General features: G+C 55.4%; 1 pseudogene; it reads right to left on the reverse strand.

The window, feature by feature from the left end:
• The window catches only part of LOC120381421, a 429,094-nt pseudogene extending 422,725 nt beyond the window's left edge, over window positions 1-6,369 (reverse strand).
• Window positions 6,370-19,375: the final 13,006 nt, after the last annotated feature.

The following is a 19,375-nucleotide window of genomic DNA, read 5'->3' on the forward strand; positions in this document are numbered from 1 at the left end:
TGATGTCATTTTATGAAGACAAGATGCCTTTCTGGAATGTGTTTGCCCCCAAAGTAGCTATTGTGTCATACAGGAGACCTGTGATACGCAGGGGGTCAGATTAGATGCTCTAATGGTCTCTTCTGGCCATAAAGTCGACTAATTTCTGAAAAACCGAGTGTAGCACTGGGAGCAGCGTCTGATGTTTTCCTGTCTAGCCGGCTTGCTGCCTAGAACGAACGCTCCTTGAGTGGGGTGATCCACAGGGAGTAGCTCAAACCTCCAAAGTGCCTGGCCAGAGGCAGGACATTAGCCCAGCAAGGGAGGGGTGTGGCAGTGACATCACAAAGGCCTTTTGCAGGATCTTAGCCTATTGGTCCAAGGTGGTGGGGAGGTGGTGACCTCACAGAGAGATGCTGACATCAGCCAGGCAGGACAGGGGCGAGGGGCCAGGGAAACCTCAGAGACCCCTGTGGCTTTTCTCCAGCAAGTCTCCTTCTCCAGATCTCTCTCTGAGGACTGAGGGAGTATTCCGGTTCACGGACGTGAGCGCCAGGAGGAACCTCTTTCGAGTTTTCTCCTTCCCTTTCAGTGATTTTACTAGAAAACAGCCGTCCCTGTTTAGAAGGTAAGAGCCTCCTGGAGGTTTGAAACCTGTTCAGTCTGATCCATCTGGTGACAGTTGAATTCTAGGCATGGAAAACATGAGCTTAAGGAGGCAGAATTTTATTCTGCACCTGGGATTTTGTCCCTTAGAATCACTGGGGACATTAGGGTTTGTTCTTTTTGCTTCCCCTCTTCCTCCCTCCTCTTTTTCTCTTGCTTCCTTTGTCCTTTTACCTGTTCCCCTCCCAACACCAGGATGTGTGTGTGTGTGTGTTGCGGGGGAGGGCTCTGCAGCTCCCACTGTGGGAGGTCCACCCAAAAATGTGGGGCTGAAATAGTGCTCGGGCAGTGATCCCCACCAGTGACCTGGGCCATCCTTTGGGCTCGCTGGTGAGAACCCTCAGCCTCCCGCCCTCAGTCTCTACCCTGATTGGCTGAGCAGGGGGTTATTGACAGGGAGGAGACTCTGGTCCTTCTTGTTCTCTTTCAGGACCAAGGAAATAAGTCAGAACCAGTTACCAGGGAGGGGCTGGGGCAGCTGGGAGCGGGGGGGGGGGGGTTGCGGGGCACAGGGAGGGGCTGGGGCAGCTGGGAGCGGGCGGTGTTGCGGGGCACGGGAGGGGCTGGGGCAGCTGGGAGGCGGGGAGGTTGCGGGGCTGGGGCAGCTGGGAGCGGGGGTTGCGGGGCACGGGGAGGGCTGGGGCAGCTGGGAGCGGGGGTTGCGGGGCACAGGGAGGGCTGGGGCAGCTGGGAGCGGATGGGGTTGCGGGGCACAGGGAGGGGCTGGGGCAGCTGGGAGCGGGGTTGCGGGGCACAGGGAGGGGCTGGGGCAGCTGGGAGCAGGGGGCTGCGGGGCACGGGGAGGGGCTGGGGCAGCTGGGAGCGGGGTGTTGCGGGGCATGGGGAGGGGCTGGGGCAGCTGGGAGCGGGGGTTGCGGGGCACGGGAGGGGCTGGGGCAGCTGGGAGCGGGGAGGTTGCGGGGCACAGGGAGGGGCTGGGGCAGCTGGGAGCGGGGGTGTTGCGGGGCACAGGGAGGGCTGGGGCAGCTGGGAGCAGGGGGTTGCGGGGCACAGGGAGGGGCTGGGGCAGCTGGGAGCGGGGGCTGCAGGGGCACAGGGAGGGGCTGGGGCAGCTGGGAGCAGGGGTTGCAGGGCACAGGGAGGGGCTGGGGCAGCTGGGGGGAGGTTGCAGGGCACGGGGACGGGCTGGGGCAGCTGGGAGCGTAGGCGGGTTGCGGGGCACGGGGAGGGGCTGGGGCAGCTGGGAGCGGGGTTGCAGGGCACAGGGAGGGCTGGGGCAGCTGGGAGGTTGCAGGGCACCGGGAGGGGCTGGGGCAGCTGGGAGCGGGGCGGGTTGCGGGGCACAGGGAGGGGCTGGGGCAGCTGGGAGCGGGGGGGTTGCGGGGCATGGGGGGGGGCTGGGGAAGCTGGGAGCGGGGTTGCGGGGCACAGGGAGGGGCTGGGGCAGCTGGGGGGGGGTTGCAGGGCACAGGGAGGGGCTGGAGCAGCTGGGCGCGGGGGAGGCGCCGGGAGGAAGGAGGCAGGAGCCGGGAGGGAGAACAAAGAACTGGGACCATCAGCCCCCGGCAGCTCCTGAGAGACCAGACGCTGCTGCCTCCATCGGGAGCGGGGAGCTGAGCAGCTGCTGCTTCCCCAGCGGGGTCTGTGCGGGGGGGAGCCCGGCATTCAACCCTCCCAGGCCCGGCCGGCGGGGGCTTCTCCGGCTAGTAACCGCCCCGGGCTCTGCCGAGGCTCCCGGTGACGGAGCCCGGGGGGCGGGGCAGGTCCCGGCTCTGCGCGGTGCCCCCCCCCATCGCTGCCCCGGGGCCCGGAGCAGCTGCAGCGCGGAGGCCCGGAGGATCCTTCCGCAGCGAGTCTGAGCCGCCCCGGCTCTGCTGTGCCCGGTACCGGGGTGAAGCGGGTCCCCCCGCCCGGTGCCCCCTCCCCGCACGGGCGGAGCGGGGCAGCCGCGGGAGAGACCCCGAACGGGCGGTGACCCGGCTCCCAGCCCGGGGCAGGGCGCTAGGGAAGGGGGGGACGGGAGCGGGTGTGAGGCGAAGTAAGAGGGGGGGGCAGGTTCCCAGTTCTGTGCCCCCCCCCCGCCCGCACACACACAGCAGCGTGCCAGCCCCGGGTCAATGCCCGGGGACCGCGGTGTGGGGGGGAGAGAGGAAGAACCAGCCCCAGACACTCCCGGTTCCCCAGCGGCGGGGGTGCGCAGCCCTGGGGCAGGGGCAGGGGACTCCCAAAGGGGCTCCTTTGGGTCTGGTCTGGTCCAGGGTTTGATTCACACCCTGTTGCTGGGAGGGCTTCAAAATGTCTTGGTTTGTTACTGCTGCTGGGGGGAGCACAAGGGGGAAAGGAGGGGCCAGGGGCCAGGTCTGTGCTGCACTGTGGGGACTGAGCATGTTCCCAGCCTGGCAGAATCTACAATCTCTGTCTGCAGGGAAAGGGCCTGGGGGAATCGTGATGTGAAATGAACTGAAGCCTGTTCTGAAACCTCCACAACTGCCCTTCTTGCCCTGCCAGGCTGCACAGTGACGCTCATCCCAGCCTCCCATGGGACAGGAGAAATGGCTGTAGTGGAGCCAGCTCAGGTAGGGGTTATTGGGGGGTTGCTGGTGGGTTCCTGCAGGAGGGGGAGGGGCAGGAAATACTGAAGAGGTGGCAACTTCTGGGGAGTTAGGTCTGGGTGAGGATAGGGAGTGGGGACAGAGTGTGACAAACCTGCTGGGACTTGTCCTAGGACCAATCCTATTCAATTTATTCATAAATGATCTGGAGAAAGGGGTAAACAGTGAGGTGGCAAAGTTTGCAGATGATACTAAACTGCTCAAGATAGTTAAGACCAAAGCATATTGTGAAGAACTTCCAAAAGAGCTCACAAAACTAAGTGATTGGGCAACAAAATGGCAAATGAAATTTAATGTGGATAAATGTCAAGTAATGCACATGGGAAAAAATAACCCCAACTATACATACAACATGATGGGGGCTAATTTAGCTACAACGAGTCAGGAAAAAGATCTTGGAGTTATGGTGGATAGTTCTCTGAAGATGTCCACGCAGTGTGCAGAGGCGGGCAAAAAAACAAACAGGATGTTAGGAATCATTAAAAAGGGGATAGAGAATAAGACTGAGAATATATTATTGCCCTTATATAAATCCATGGTACGCCCACATCTCGAATACTGTGTACAGATGTGGTCTCCTCACCTCAAAAAAGATATTCTAGCACTAGAAAAGGTTCAGAAAAGGGCAACTAAAATGATTAGGGGTTTGGAGAGGGTCCCATACGAGGAAAGATTAAAGAGGCTAGGACTCTTCAGCTTGGAAAAGAGGAGACTAAGGGGGGATATGACAGAGGTCTATAAAATCATGAGTGATGTGGAGAAAATGGATAAGGAAAAGTTATTTACTTATTCCGATAATACGAGAACTAGGGGTCACCAAATGAAATTAATAGGCAGCAGGTTTAAAACAAATAAAAGGAAGTTCTTCTTCACGCAGCGCACAGTCAACTTGTGGAACTCCTTTCCTGAGGAGGTTGTGAAGGCTAGGACTATAACAATGTTTAAAAGGGGACTGGATAAATTCATGGTGGCTAAGTGCATAAATGGCTATTAGCCAGGATGGGTAAGAACGGTGTCCCTAGCCTCCGTTCGCAGGGCCGGCTCTAGACCCCAGCGCGCCAAGCGCGCGCGTGTGGGGCGGCATTTTGCCGGCAGGGCGGCAGGCGGCTCCAGCGGACCTTCCGCAGTCATGCCTGCGAGAGGTCCACGGGCAGCGGGACAGCGGACCTGCCGCTGGCATGCCTGCGGAGGGTCCGTTGGTCCCACGGCTCGGTTGGACCTGCAGCAGGCATGACTGCGGAAGCTCCACTGGAGCCGCGGGACCAACGGACCCTCCGCAGGCACGGCTGCAAGAGGACACCAGGAGCCGCGGGATCGGTGCCCTGTAGCGCCCCCTGCGGCGCGCCCCCTGCGACGTGCTGCCCTGCTTGAGGCGGCCAAATTCTTAGAGCCGCCCCTGTCTGTTCATCAGAGGATGGAGATGGATGGCAGGAGAGAGATCACTTGATCATTGCCTGTTAGATTCACTCCCTCTGGGGCACCTGGCATTGGCCACTATCGGTAGAGAGATACTGGGCTGGATGGACCTTTGGTCTGACCCAGTACGGCTGTTCTTATGTTAACATGGGCCTAGATCCTCAAAAGAAACACTTGGGTGTTGGGGGAGAAAATTCCCTAATTTGTGAAACAGGAAACAGACAAAGCAACTCCCTGGGTGGGGCTGGGAAAACTGACCAGACTTCCAGTGCTGAACCCTCAGCCTGCTAGCCAGGGGCTGGTGTGACATGGAAAGGGGGCACTCGGCAGGGAGGTGTAGGGAAGATGTCCCAGCCCCTCACGCTCAGGCACAAGGTAACAGTTCTGGGGTGATGGGGAAGGATGGAATGTCTGAGTCGCCCCATCTCCTTCCAGTGTCACAGAGCCTAAAATGACCCTTATTTCCCTGACATTGCTCCAGCTCTTCTTCATATTTAAATATATTTTAAATGAGAAAAAAAATCAACAAAATAACTGCTGTTCTGCACAATCCAGGGTAATGTGAGAACAACTGGGAAGGAGACAATCTCTCCTCAAAGAGGAACTTGACGTGTCTAACAGTAACTTTGCACTGGCATGAGGAGTATAAATGTGAATCTCCAGGTTTGTTTAGAAAAGGAAATGTGATGACGGTTAGCTCAGACAGGAGGAAACGTGCAGGATAACTCCACCGACTATCCATGGCCCATGTCTTTAGTGCAAGAATAGTTCTCTTTTTACATCAGGAAAGTGAACTCAAGCTAGCTAACTCCATGGCAACCACAGTGATGAGACCCAGGTAGATTTTATCTCAACGTAGCTGGTTGAAGACACCCCCCATCTCCCCCACCTGGGGAGATGACATTTCTGGTAGAAAGGACACACACTCCAATGACTCGAAGGACAATGGAGTTGATACAAAGGACCACAGGATCCACCCCAAAGATGGCCCACTTTTGAAGCTTGCCAACTCATGTGTGGGAGCTGAGGAACTACAGTGTGCAAAAGATGCAAACAGCCTTAACACTCACTACCTGGGAACTGTCAAAAGAATTAAAGAAAAAATCTCCTGACAGCTCTAGAGAAGGTTTTTATGAAGTTCATCTCCTTTACGGATTCTCTGATGTTTAGAAAGGCCTGAACTATGAGTGAAGCTTTTCCCACACTCACAGCATTCATAGGGTCTCTCTCCGGTGTGGACTCTGTAATGTGTAACAAGGGTTGAGCTCCGAGAGAAGCTTTTCCCGCACTCACTGCATTCATAGGGTTTCTCTCCTGTTTGGACTCTCTGGTGAGAGATAAGAGAGAAGAGGTGAGTGAAACTTTTCCCGCACTCACTGCATTCATAGGGTCTCTCTCCTGTGTGGATCCTCTGATGCATAGTAAGGTTTGAGCTCCGAGAGAAGCTTTTTCCACACTCGCAACATTCGTAGGGTTTCTCTCCCGTGTGCGTTGTCTGATGAGAGATAAGGGCTGATCTCTGAGTGAAGCTTTTCCCGCACTTGCAGCATTCGTAGGGTCGCTCTTCTGTGTGGATTCTCTGATGAGAGATAAGGGCTGATCTCTGAGTGAAGCTTTTCCCGCACTCACAGCATTCATAGGGTCTTTCTCCTCTGTGTATTTGCTGATGCCTACTAAGGGCTGAGGTATGATTGAAGCGTTTCCCACACTCACAGCATTCGTAGGGTCTCTCTTTCGTGTGGATTATCTCATGTCGAATAAGGGCTGAGCGGTAATGGAAGTTTTTCCCACACTCACTACACGTAGTCTCTCGCTTTTCCGTGAGGATTTTCTCCTGGGACGTAGTTTCCTTGAGGTCCCTGTGAGTTCCCTGACAATTAATGGGTTCATCCACTCTCTTCTCTGAGTGGTTTCCCTGCTCTCTCTCTGGTCTGGGGTAATTTTCACCAGCTTTTCCCTGCTCACAGGGGCTGGACACATTCCCTTTGGATCTTCGCAGCAATTCCCCATTTGCTTCGGCGAGCTCAGCATCTTCCTGGTGAGGATTCTGCTCCTCGCTCTCCCTCACCACCCCATCACCTGCTAGAAGAGAGGAGAAATCTCAGAATTGGGGATGGAAAGGCAGAGAGCAAACCCAAGTAAGTGCTGGAGAGACAGAAAATAAAAATCGGGGACTGAACTCCCCGTAACTCTTCCCCACAGGGGACAGTGGAGGGGATCAATTCTGCTCCCCACCCAGGACTGGCCTTTAGGGGGGGCCGTACGGGTGCCCCACCCAAGGGGGTGCCGGGCGCAGGGTTTGGATTCCCACCTGACCTGCTGCCGAGAGGCTCGCTGGGCTGATGAAAGCGGCAGAGGGAGGCAGATAAGCAGCTGCGTGGGGGAGTGGGATAGACCTGAGCTGCAGGGGGAAATTGGACCACCAGCCGTCAGAGTCAGGTGACTGCTCCAGAGCAGAAGGGCCCCTCTCCGCCCTGCTCCACGTGTGCAGCTGCTGCTGTTCCTGTCCCCCAACCCTCCGTTCACCCCCGGAGTCGCCCCGTCCACCCCCGACTGGCAGCATTCTCCTGACTGCTCTGCAGGGGGGAGGTGCTGATTGATGGGGGGGTGTCCCCCTCCCCCCAACCCAGGTACCCGATTTCCACTGAGCTGGGGTGACGGGACAGGGGGAATCTGCGTGTGCTGCTGCCTCTCTGGGGCCGGAGCTGCCGGCAGCTGCTTGTGTCTGAACAAGCCTAGTTCAGGCTCCTGACCCTGAGAACTTTCTTAAAGAGACAGTGCGCTCACTCACTCAGGCACACACAGTCCTTCACCATACACACACTCCTTCAAATCCTCCCCTTAACACACACACCCACCCCAGGGCTCCCTGCATCCAGGTCACTTCCCCACCTGGGGGGTGCTGAGACATCAGGAGCAGCTGCTCTCCTGCCCTCCCCTTACACAGCCTGCAGGGAAAGTGACCTGGGTGCAGGAAGCCCTGACGTGGCTCCTTGCTCCCCTCTCCCAGCCCCCCAGGGCTGTGTGGGGCGGGGGAGCAGCAGTCCAGTGGGGGAGCAAGCGAGCAGCAATGCCAGCTGCTTTGTGCATCCAGGTCAGGTTCCCCACTTGGGTGCAGGGGGATGCCGGGGTTAGAGGCAAAGGGGGCACAGTGCAGGGGTTGAGGGCACAGGAGAGTGGTGCAGGGGGTAGCAGTGAAGGGCTGCATAGAATCATAAAATATCAGGATTGGAAGGGACCTCAGGATGCATCTAGTCCACCCTCCTGCTCAAAGTAGGACCAATTCCCAACTAAATCATCCCAGCCAGGGCTTTGTCAAGCCGGGCCTTAAAAACCTCTAAGGAAGGAGACTCCACCTCCCTAGGGAACCCATTCCAGTGTTTCATCACCCTCCTAGTGAAATAGTTCTTCCTAGTATCCAACCTAGTCCTCCCCCACTGCAACTTGAGGTCATTACTCCTTGTTCTGTCATCTGCTACCACTGAGAACAGTCTAGATCCAACCCTCCTTCAGCAGTTGAAAGCAGCGATCAAATCCCTCCTCAGTCTTCTCTTCTGCAGACTAAACAAGCCCAGTTCCCTCAGCCTCTCCTCATAAGTCATGTGCTCCAGCCCCCTAATCATTTTCGTTGCCCTCTGCTGGACTCTTTCCAATTTTTTTCCACATCCTTCTTGTAGTGTGGGGCCCAAAACTGGACACAGTACTCCAGATGAGGCCTCACCAGTGCTGAGTAGAGGGAACGATCACGTCTCTCGATCTGCTGGCAATGCCCCTATTTATACAGCCCAAAATGCCGTTAGCCTTCTTGGCAACAAGGGCAACTGCTGACTCATATCCAGCTTCTCATCCACTGTAACCCCTAGGTCCTTTTCTGCAGAACTGCTGCCCAGCCATTCGGTCCCTAGTCTGTAGCAGTGAATGGGATTCTTCTGCCCTAAGTGCTGGACTCTGCACTTGTCCTTGTTGAACCTCATCAGGTTTCTTTTGGCCCAATCCTCTAATTTGTCTAGGTCCCTCTGTATCCTATCCCTACCCTCCAGCGTATCTACCACTCTTCCCAGTTTAGTGTCATCTGCAAACTTGCTGACAGTGCAGTCCACGCCATCCTCCAGACCATTATTGATTGGGGCACAGGTGTGGAGGGCACGGGCTGGGGTGACGGGGGCACCGCGCTGGGGTTCGGGGCTCTGGAGGGGGCAGGTGTTGGGGTGCACGAGGGGGGCAGAGGTTAGGGATTAGGGGGTGCAGGAGGGGGAGCAGGCATTTGGGGGTGCAGGAGGGGGAGCAGGCATTTGGGGCAAAGGGACACAGTGCAGAGGTTTGGGGGAAGGGAACGTGGGTTGCCTAGGGAGCCCATGGGAGCCAGGGGCACCAAAATGCAAGTTCGCCCCAGGTGCCATTTCCCCAAGGCCGGCCCTGCCCACATCCCATCCAAACACTCAGTAGGAAGGGAGGGAGCTCCAGCCAAGGTGTCAATCATCATCTGTAGGAAGCCAGGAGTGAGAGCTGCTGGGGACTGTCCTGAGCTCACAGAGTCTGGGTGGGGAATCCCAGCGGGTTCTCTCAGGCACTTACAGTTTCTGGGTTGGTTTAATGTTTCCTCACCTGTGCAGGGACTTCCCAGGATCTCGCTTTCCACTGAACAAGGGAGATCCAGGACCCACGGCTCTTCCCCTCCTTCCAGCTGGAAGATCACAGAGGGTTGGGAAACTGGAAACCCTGCTCAAGGGAAAGAAAACAAAGGAGATCAGGGGAATTCATAGGCCATCTATCATCATAAAAAACATTCTATTAGTTTAACCCCAGTCCATTTTAAACAATAAAATCGCAGGGCCAGCTCCCCAGGTGCTCAAAGGTGCAGAACACTCTGCTTAGGAGGGATTTAACTATCCCCATCTTTGCTGGGAACACACACAGCCAGACACTCATTATCAAAGTGGCTCCTAAAAAACAGAGACTGGAACTGCATTTCCCAGAAAGTGAAGACTCCAGACAGAGGGTAAGTGTCCCTGGCACTGCTTCTTGCTGACAGACAGGTCCAGAGCCAAAGAGAGAGTCCAGGGGAAGCTGGGAACAAGAAGCATGGGCTGGGGGGTTCAGTGGAGTAAGGACCAGGAAGGGCAGGGATATCACTGAAGGCAGGATCTCAGCAGCATTAGATGTCAGGAAAGCACATCCTGCGGCATTAGGGAACCTAGTGAGTCAGGTATAAAGGGAAGGAGCATAAAAAACACTGTGTGTGGAGAAAGCTGGCAAATTAGATGGTGTAGTTCAAGAGCCACAGACCAATTCTTCTGCCAAAGGAGAATGTGAAAAATAAGAATCAGGCCACGTGACTTCAGGAGGGACAAATTCGAAGATCCAAAGAACATGCAGAGAAGAGAGACGGCGGCTCTTGCAGGTGGGGATGGAAAAGGAAGAGTCTCCGTGGTTCATGGAGCCAATTAGTTCGTTTTATCATTCATTGATCATTGTTATGGTGATCTCATATGTTATTTCAGATGTAGTCACTGTGTACGAAATAGATTTAAGTTGTAGGTATAGACAGAAGTAAGACAGGTAGAGCCCTGCATGGATAAAAAATTTATATCCGCATTCGATCTGCGATCCGCAAAAATGGCCCATGGATATCTGCAGATTTTCAGGGCTCTAGGAACAAAATTTGCACCCACAGACGAGCCACAAAAATGGTTCGAATTCTCCACCAGGAGACGTGATCAAAGCGAAGGGCTAAGGCAATGAATCCTAAAATCTTCTAATATAGGCTGGAAGGGACCTCAAGGAGTCATCTACTCCATTCCCATCGCCCTGCGGCAGGATCAGGTGTAAATATGCCAGAAGTTTGTCTGACCTGTTCTTAAAACCCTCCTGGGACAAGAATTCCACAACCTCTATTTGTAATCCATTCCAGCACTTCCCTATCCTTATCGCTGGAAAGGTTTTGGTATTACCCACCCTCAACCTCCCTTGCAGCAGATCAAGCCAATTACTTCTCCTCCTACCTTCAGTGGACGTGACGAACAGTTAATCACTGCTCTCTTATAACCACCCTTGACATATTTGAAGACTGTTCTCAGTTCCCCACTCACTCTTTTCTCAAAACTAAACATGCCCAGTTCTTTCAACCTTCCCTCATAAGTCATGTTCGAGGACCAGGAGGCGCTTTTCCTTCTGAATGGAGATGCGCAAGGTGAGGTCAGAGAAAAGGATGTTGGAGTAACCGAGACAGGAGAGGATGACTAAGAGCTCTAGCTGCACGGATGGATAGGAAAGGCCAATTGTTAAGGATGTTACGCAAAAAGAAAATGCCAGGTGTACGCACAGCCTGGATAGGAGGCCCCAGAGGGAGCTCCGTGTGCACAGTTATGGGCCTGAGTGACAGGCAGCACAATGGTGCTGTCTGCGGCGGTAGAGAAAGAAGGTGGGGGGAGGGCTTGGGGGGAATATTAAGAGCTTTGCTTCAGCTGTTGATCTTTAGCTGATGGCTGGAGATCAGTGAGGAGATGAGAGAGAGAGAGAGAGAGGGGCCGAGATTTCAGTTGCGACAGAAGGAGACAGGCCAGAAGCAGAGAAGCAGAACTGTGAGTTAGGAGCACAGAGATGGTAGTTGAATGTGTGTGTGCGCGGATGAGATTCCCAGAAATAAGGTGCAGAGGAAGAAAAGAAGAGGCCCAAGGACAGAGCCCCGTGGAACCCAAACAGAAGGCTGGAACGGGGATCAGCCGGCTCATTCTAAATACACTCTAATGCAGCGACTGGAGGAGGATATGACTCATCATGGACCTCTTGATGCCACCTGGCAGAGGGCACAGGGTGCCTAATGTTTTACTGGGTTCCCACGGACCAGGTACACGCATATTCGTTCACCCAAAGGGGGCGTGTCAGGTGTCTGTCGAGGAACTAGTTAGGTCGGTCTTAGGTAGCTCTTAAAAGCTTTGCCAGTCCAGCTCTATTGTTTAAGGCTGTGAAAAAGTGCACTCACGCATGCGCACAGATGCACACCATCCAACATGGCTCTGCTGGCCAAAGCTCAATTACAGACACAGCTATAGCGGCAAAAGCATCCATTTTTTAAAACAGGAAACTAAATGCTCATAAGCTACATTAATGCAGAGTTAAAGTTGCCCAGTGCGGTCTCCTGCCTTACACCATATGGACAGTGAGTAAACTTAAACCTCTGCAGACCAGGAAATGAAAAGTTAATGTAAACTTTCCCCCAACCCTTAACCCTGTAGCTGGCCAGAACCAGTGAGAATGGTTCTGCATGAGCCGTGCAAAGGTTAACCAACTGCCACAGGGACTCAGGTATTCAGCTCAATGCAGCAGTAACGGGTTGAATTCTATGGTCTGTGATATAAAGGACGTCAGAGTAGATGACTTAATAGTCATATCTGGCTTTAAAATCTATGAACCTATAATCGATCCGAGGAAAGACTAAGACATTGTCTGTGCTGTGCTCACAGGTAGGAATCCCAGCATTTATCCGCATGCCTCCAGCTGTGTGCACTGGGCCAGCTGTAGCTGTGACTTGCTGATGGAGGGATGGGTTGGAGCAGCTGGGCAGAGCTGTGACTGTGCTATGCAGAGGGGGGCATGTGAAACTTGGGGGGCAATTCTGCCTCATTTCCATGCTGAGTGTTGCAGGCTTGGTCAGCAAAGGTGCCCAAGGGTGTGTTCTTGCCATGGGGATTGTCAGCACCCTGGGGGCGTATGTTCGAGTGAACTGTGGGGCTTAGTGAGGGGTAAGTGAAGGCAGTGACTCAAAAGGATAACTCAGGTTGAGGGCAAGGGGGTAGTAACACTGTGCAAGGCTCAGCTGGCCTGTGTGCAGGAGGTTCGGTACTGGAGAGCAGGCCAGGGGGAGGAAGCTGCTGTTTGCTATGATGGAGTTGAACCCGAATATTATCTTAGCAAAGAGAAGAACACGTTAGACATTGTGCTGTACTGCTCTGTTCCCAGAGCGCTCTGTAACAGGGGAGGGGAGAGGGCTAGTGTGGGTGTCTCTGGCATGTTGGGGTGATGCTGAAACAGGGCAGAGCAGAGGTGGCACTGGGGGACTGGCATGAACCTTAACTCTGCATTTCTCTTTCTAAAAACCGAGGGGACAGGAACCCTTACCCAGCGAGGTCACATTCTCACAGTTCTCCTGCATGACATCCCAGTAGAGGGCTCTCTGAGTGGGGTCCAGCAGAGCCCACTCTTCCCTGGTGAAATACACAGCCACCTCCTCGAAGGTCACTGGCCCCTGAAAGAGCAAGAGCCCAACACTCAGGACCTGCTGCCCCACTCACATTCCCACTATTCATGGAGGAAAGGAGCCAATCAAATGGAAGCTCTGAGAGAGTCAGCAGAGTCCTATCCCCACACTGCTGAGAGCAGCCAGGAGACATCTGGGTGAGGGGACGAAGTGAGAGCCCCTCGTCTCTCCCAGCAGATCCACCACAGACCTATTCGCCAGAGGCTGATACAGGAGATGGAGCCCCCAGTAGGGTCCAGGCACAGCCCCATGGTAGAGAACCCAACACCCTCCCCACTGCCAGCAGCTGGATGTGAGGGGCCGGGACATCTTCCCTACACCTCCCTGCTGGGTGCCCCCTTTCCATGTCACACCAGCCCCTGGCTAGCAGGCTGAGGGTTCAGCACTGGAAACCTGGTCAGTTTTCCCAGCCCTGCCCAGGGAGTTGCTTTGTCTGTTTCCTGTTTCACAAATTAGGGAATTTTCTCCCCCAACACCCAAGTGTTTGTTCTGAGGATCTAGGCCCATGTTAACAAATCCCAGCAGGTTTGTCACACTCAGTCCCCACTCCCTATCCTCACCCAGGGTATTCCCTGTCCCCCTCCAGCCCTAACTCCCCAGAAGTTGCCACCTCTTCAGTATTTCCTGCCCCTCCCCCTCCAGCAGGAACCCACCAGCAACCCCCCAATAACCCCTACCTGAGCTGGCTCCACTGCAGCCATTTCTCCTGTCCCATGGGAGGCTGGGATGAGCTGGAGCGAGAGGTGGGCGTCATTCTGCAGCCCAACCCCTGCACCCCCTCCTGTGCCACCAGCCACTGCCCCTCTCCTGCACCCCCTTCACCCCTCCTTTCCCCCTTGTGCTCCCCCAGCAGCAGTAACCAACCAAGACATTTTGAAGCCCTCCCAGCAACAGGGTGTGAACCAAACCCTGGACCAGACCAGACCCAAAGGAGCCCCTTGGGGGGGGGGGGTCCCCCTGACCCTGCCCCCAGGGCAGCGCACTCCTGCCGCAGGGGGAACAGGGAGAGTCCGGGGCTGGTTCTTCCTCTCTCTGCTCCTCACCTCGGTCACAGGGAAGTGACCCTGGGCAGGGACGCTGCAGTGAGTGTGCCGGGGGGGGGGGGGTCAGAGATCTGGGAACCTGCCCCCCCCTCTAATTTCTCCTCACACCCTCTCCCGTCCCCCCCTCCCCTAGCGCCCTGCCCCTGGCTGGGAGCCGGGTCACTGCCCCATTCAGGGGCTCCCCGGCTGCCCTGCTCCCAGCTGCCCCAGCCCCTTCCCGTGCCCCGCAACCCCGCTCCCAACGGCTCCAGCTTCCTTGGGCTGGAGCTGCTGGCCCCGCCCCCCCACTGACCCCGGGGGAGCAGCGGAGCGGAGCCTGCCCCGCAAACAGCTGATCGCAGCTGCGCCCAGGCCGCCCCCGGGGAAAAGCTCCGCGGAGGAGGCGCCACAAGCTGCCGGCAGCGGGTCATTCCCGGGGGGGCCGAGCACCCGCCTGCAGCCGCTGCAGCCGCTGCAGCCTCCCCCCCCCGGAGCCCCCACGGGAGGGGGGGAGCAGCCTCCCCAGCCGGGCTCAGGGCATTGGGGTGCCGGGGCTTCCCCCCTGCGCACGCCTGGGCCCGGGACACTCACACACACACACTCTGCCCCGGGGCTCCCCTGGTGCCCAGAGACCGATCAACCCCCCGCCTGCCCCACCGCCCTTCCCCGCCTGCAGCTCCGGCCTCTCCCGTCCCGCCCCGCCAGCCGCACCCAGGGGAGCCCCGAGCCCCAGGCTCTGTCCCCACCTGGAGCCCAGCGGGCCGGGGGCAGCTCCTGCTGCAGCTGAGAACAGCGGCTCCGCTCCGGCCCGGGCGGCTCCAGCGCTGCTGGCAGCACGTGGCCACCAGGGAGCAGGGGCTGGGCCCGGGCTCCTGCGTCACAATGTGCCAGAGCCCCGCCCCCAGGAGCTGCCCCGCCCCCAGGCTGTGCCAGAGCCCCGCCCCCAGGAGCTTCCCCGCCCCGGGCTGTGCCAGAGCCCCGCCCCCAGGAGCTGCCCCGCCCCCGGGCTGTGCCAGAGCCCCGCCCCAGGAGCTGCCCCGCCCCCGGGCTGTGCCAGAGCCCCGCCCCCAGGAGCTGCCCCGCCCTAGCCTATGCCAGAGCCCCGCCCCAGGAGCTGCCCCGCTCCCGGGCTGTGTCAGAGCCCCGCCCCCAGGAGCTGCCCCGCCCCCAGCCTGTGCCCGAGCCCCCGCCCCCAGGAGCTGCCCCACCCCCGGGCTGTGCCAGAGCCCCGCCACCAGGAGCTTCCCCGCCCCCGGGTTGTGCCAGAGCCCCGCCCCCAGGCGCTGCCCCCCCCGCGGGGAGGTGTTCTCCTGCCTCCTACTTCCCAGCACCCCCCACCCCCAGCTGCTCCCTTCCTGTGTCTGCAAACACCCCCCGGGCGGGCTGCAGCGCTCGCTGGGGCTGGCTCCAGTGGCTGAAGTTGCCTCCATCTTTGCTCACCTGGGGCGGGAGGGATGAAGAGAGGAGATGGGCCCAGGGTGTGAAAGCAGAATCAGGGGGCAGGGAAAGAAGGACTCTTTGGAAAGGTGGTTTTTTTGCAGGGGGGGGGGGCAGGTGTGATCCAAATGGAGTCAGAAGAAGTTGGGCAGCAGAGGCTCAGGGAGATTGAGGGGAACCCCCTGGGTGTCCCAGTGTTGTCCAGGGATTGTACAGCACCTAGCACAATATGGGGTCCAAGAGCTGTAATTTGCTATTTTTACACCCAAGGCAAGAATATAAAATTGCGCCCCCCCCGCTGTGCCACCCAGCCCCCTTGAAACACCCCCCCAGCACCACCCATCCCTTTGGAAACAAACCCTCCTTCCCCAGCACTGCCCCCCCCCCGAAACAGCTGTGGGCCAAAAAGGAAGGTTTGGGGGAGGGAGAAGAAATGGCCCCCATAGGGTGACCAGATCTCACCGTCACACCCCTCTTCACCCCCTAGCCCCCTGCTGGCCTGCTGCCTCTCCTGCTAGTCAGTCCCCACCCACCACTCCCCTCCTTTCACCTCCTCCCTCCCCTGCCAGAAACACCCATGCCCGCCCCTAGAGCCCCTGCTGGCTCACTGCTCACCTCTGTGCCCACCTGCCATTTGCCCACCCGCTCGCCCACCCGCTCCCCACTTGCCCCCTCAACCCCCCAAGTATAAAGCCTCATTCAGAGACCCAGCAGTCAATCAGTGCAATACCAAAAATTAAACTACTGAAAATGGTGCCCCCCTCCAGCCACTGACGTTTTGGACTAGAAAGCTTTGCCCCAGACATCCCCTTCAGAAGACATCCCCAGACCGGCTGAGGGATACTGGTGTGACCTCACCTGGCAGCCCCCAAAGAAGGAATTGGGGGACTAAATGGACAGGGCCCTCTCTAGCTGAAGCCTGGCAAGGGAGGTACGTGGATCCCACCAGAAGTTAAAATGAAAAGTGAGGGAGGGGAGGCTCTGCTGGACCTGGGCAGCTCTAGATACAGCACCAGGCACGTAGGAGGATTTCCACTCCTGAGCCATGGAAGCAGGAATTGACTTTTCCTTTCCAGGTTTAGCTAATGTTCAGAAAGGGAATCTAGCACCTGCCTTCAAGATTTGAATACCTCAACATTCAGGAGTGCTCCAGCTCAGTTTGGGCAGCTGTTTTCTTCCAAATCAAATATACTGATCCACTGTCATTTGCTGTAGAAAAAGTAGGATAAAATTGAGCAAGAAATGCTTCCCAGGGGTTATTAGGACTGGAATTGCTATTTTCAACAGCCATTGCCTTTTTGTTTGTTTTTGTTTTATTTGTTTAAAAGGAAGACAGTGATATTGCATTGGCAAATTCCCCATAGAAACAAAGAGTGGAACAAAAGAATAATAAAGGCACCTCAACTTTTCCTCATGTATGGAGGACAGTCTTACAATATGCATCCAGATCTCCTCCAATCACACAAGCTGAAAATTGTTCCACTTTACTGCAGCTCTGTAACCATATCGGAACCAGTCCTGTCTGTGTTCTGTGCACATCCAAAATCCCTGCTGAATGACCCACATGGGAGCAAGTTACCAGTGACCCAGGGCTGGGGTGGAAGAAGAGTGCAGGGGTATGTGTGTGTGGGGAGAGCCCAGGGCTGGGGTGGCAGGGAGGTGCAGGGGGGAGCCCAGGGGTGGGGTGGGGTGGGGGAAGCCAAACAATTTTTTTGCTTGGGACGGCAAAAAATCTAGAGCCGGCCCTGCTTCCACGCACGTTGAGGTAGGTAGGAGCGGATCATTATTATCCCTACTCGAAAGAGGGAGAAGCTAAGGCTGAGAAAGGAGAATTGACTTGTCTGAGGTCACACAGCCAGCCAGTGGCAGAGTTGGGAATAGAACCCAAGAGCCCTGATTTTCAGACTAACCATCGGATCTTGAATTTCAGACATTGAATGACCTGAATAAAGTGCTCTCAGATGAGCTCCAGACCAACAACAGTGCACAGGAATTATTCAGCAAGTATTTGAGGAGAACTGCAATGTTAGAGAGAATCATGAACTGCTCAGAGACCATTAATGCAGAGAAGCAGCAAAATTCATCAAACATAGAACTGGTTCTGACTTATTTCCTTGGTCTTAAAAGAGAACAAGGACCTGAGTCTCCTCCCTGTCAGTAACCCCCTGCTCAGCCAATCAGGGTAGAGACTGAGGACGGGAGGCTGAGGGTTCTCACCAGAGAGCCCAAAGGATGGCCCAGGTCACTGGTGGGGATCACTGCCCGAGCACTATTTCAGCCCCACATTTTTGGGTGGAGCTCCGACAGTGGGAGCTGCAGAGCCCTCTCCCACAACACACACACACACGGTAGTGGGAGCGGAATAGGAGAAAGGACAAAAGAAGGAAGAGATGAAGAGAAAGGAGGGAGACAGGGAGGAAAAGGTGAAACACAAAGGACAAACCCTAATGTCCCCAGTGATTCTAAGGGACAAAATCCCACGTGCAGAATAAAGTTCTGCCTCCTTAAGTTCGTGTTTTCCATGCCTAGAATTCAACTGTCACCAGATGGATCAGACTGAACAGCTTTCAAACCTCCAGGAGGCTCTTACCTTCTAAACAGGGACGGCTGTTTTCTAGTAAAATCACTAAAAGGGAAGGAGAAAACTCGAAAGAGGTTCCTCCTGGCGCTCACGTCCGTGAACCCAAATACTCCCTCAGTCCTCAAAGAGAGACCTGGAGAAGGAGACTTGCTGGAGCAAAGCCACAGGGGTCTCTGAGGTTTCCCTGGCCCCTCGCCCCTGTCCTGCCTGGCTGATGTCAGCATCTCTCTGTGAGGTCACCACCTCCCCACCACCTTGGACCAATAGTCTGAGGTCCTGCCAAAGGCCTTTGTGATGTCACTGCCACACCCCTCCCTTGCTGTGCCAATGTCCTGCTCCTGGCCAGGCACTTTGGAGGTTTGAGCTACTCCCTGTGGATCACCCCACTCAAAGAGCGTTCGTTCTAGGCAGCAAGCAGGCTAGACAGGGAAACATCAGACACTGCTCCCAATGCTACACTCAGTTTTTCAGAAATTAGTCGACTTTATGGCCAGAAGAGATCATTAGAGCATCTAATCTGACCCCCTGCACATCACAGGCCTCCTGTAGGACACAATAGCTACTTTTGAGGTAAACACATTCCAGAAAGGCATCTAGTCTTCATGAAATGACATCAAGAGATGGAGAATCCACCACTTTCCTTGGTAGCTTGTTCTTGTGGTGAATCATCCTCGCTGTTGAATTTTTGTGCCTTATTTGTAATATGAATTTCTCTCTCTTCACCCTCCAGCCATTGGGTCTTCTTATGCCTTTCTTTGCTAGATTAAAGAGCCCTTAAATACCCAATCTTTTCTCTCCATTAAGGCACTTCAATGAAGTCACCTTTCAATCTTCTTTTGATAAGCTAATCAGGTTGAGCTCTTTCAATAGCTCACTAGAAGGCATTTTTTCCAGTCCTCAGAACATTAGGTGGCTCTTTGCTGCCCCAGCTCCAATTTCTCAACATCTTTTTCAAATGAGGACACCAAAAGTGGAGGCAGTATTCCAGTATCAGTCTCACTGATGCTGTGTCACCTCCTGTGACATTATTGACATAATCTGTAACTGTATAGATCACCATTGTGACCACTGTTCTATATTTGCAGCCAATATTACAGAGAAGTGGTCGTGTAAGGGGTCTATGGAGAGGTTCTGATTGGCTGATTATAATGATGCTATCTCTAGATGTGTATCATTTTTTGTAGTTGACATTATGAATATTGGCTTTATGCTGCCTGTATTTCAAACTTGTGCTCTGCTTCAGGGAATGATCCCTTTGTTTAACTGATGAAAACATAAACTAGACACTTAGAGGCTTGGAACTGATTTCAGCTGATGGACAGGTGTGCTAGGTTTTTATGCATTTGGACAGCAAAATGTTGAGTGTTCACATTCATTTCAAGCATCCTCATATGGTGGAGCTCCTGAACATAATGGAGAAGAAATTTTTTTTCTTTTTTTTAAG

This window comes from Mauremys reevesii, linkage group 14, assembly GCF_016161935.1.
Source record: "Mauremys reevesii isolate NIE-2019 linkage group 14, ASM1616193v1, whole genome shotgun sequence".
Classification (NCBI taxonomy): domain Eukaryota; kingdom Metazoa; phylum Chordata; order Testudines; family Geoemydidae; genus Mauremys; species Mauremys reevesii.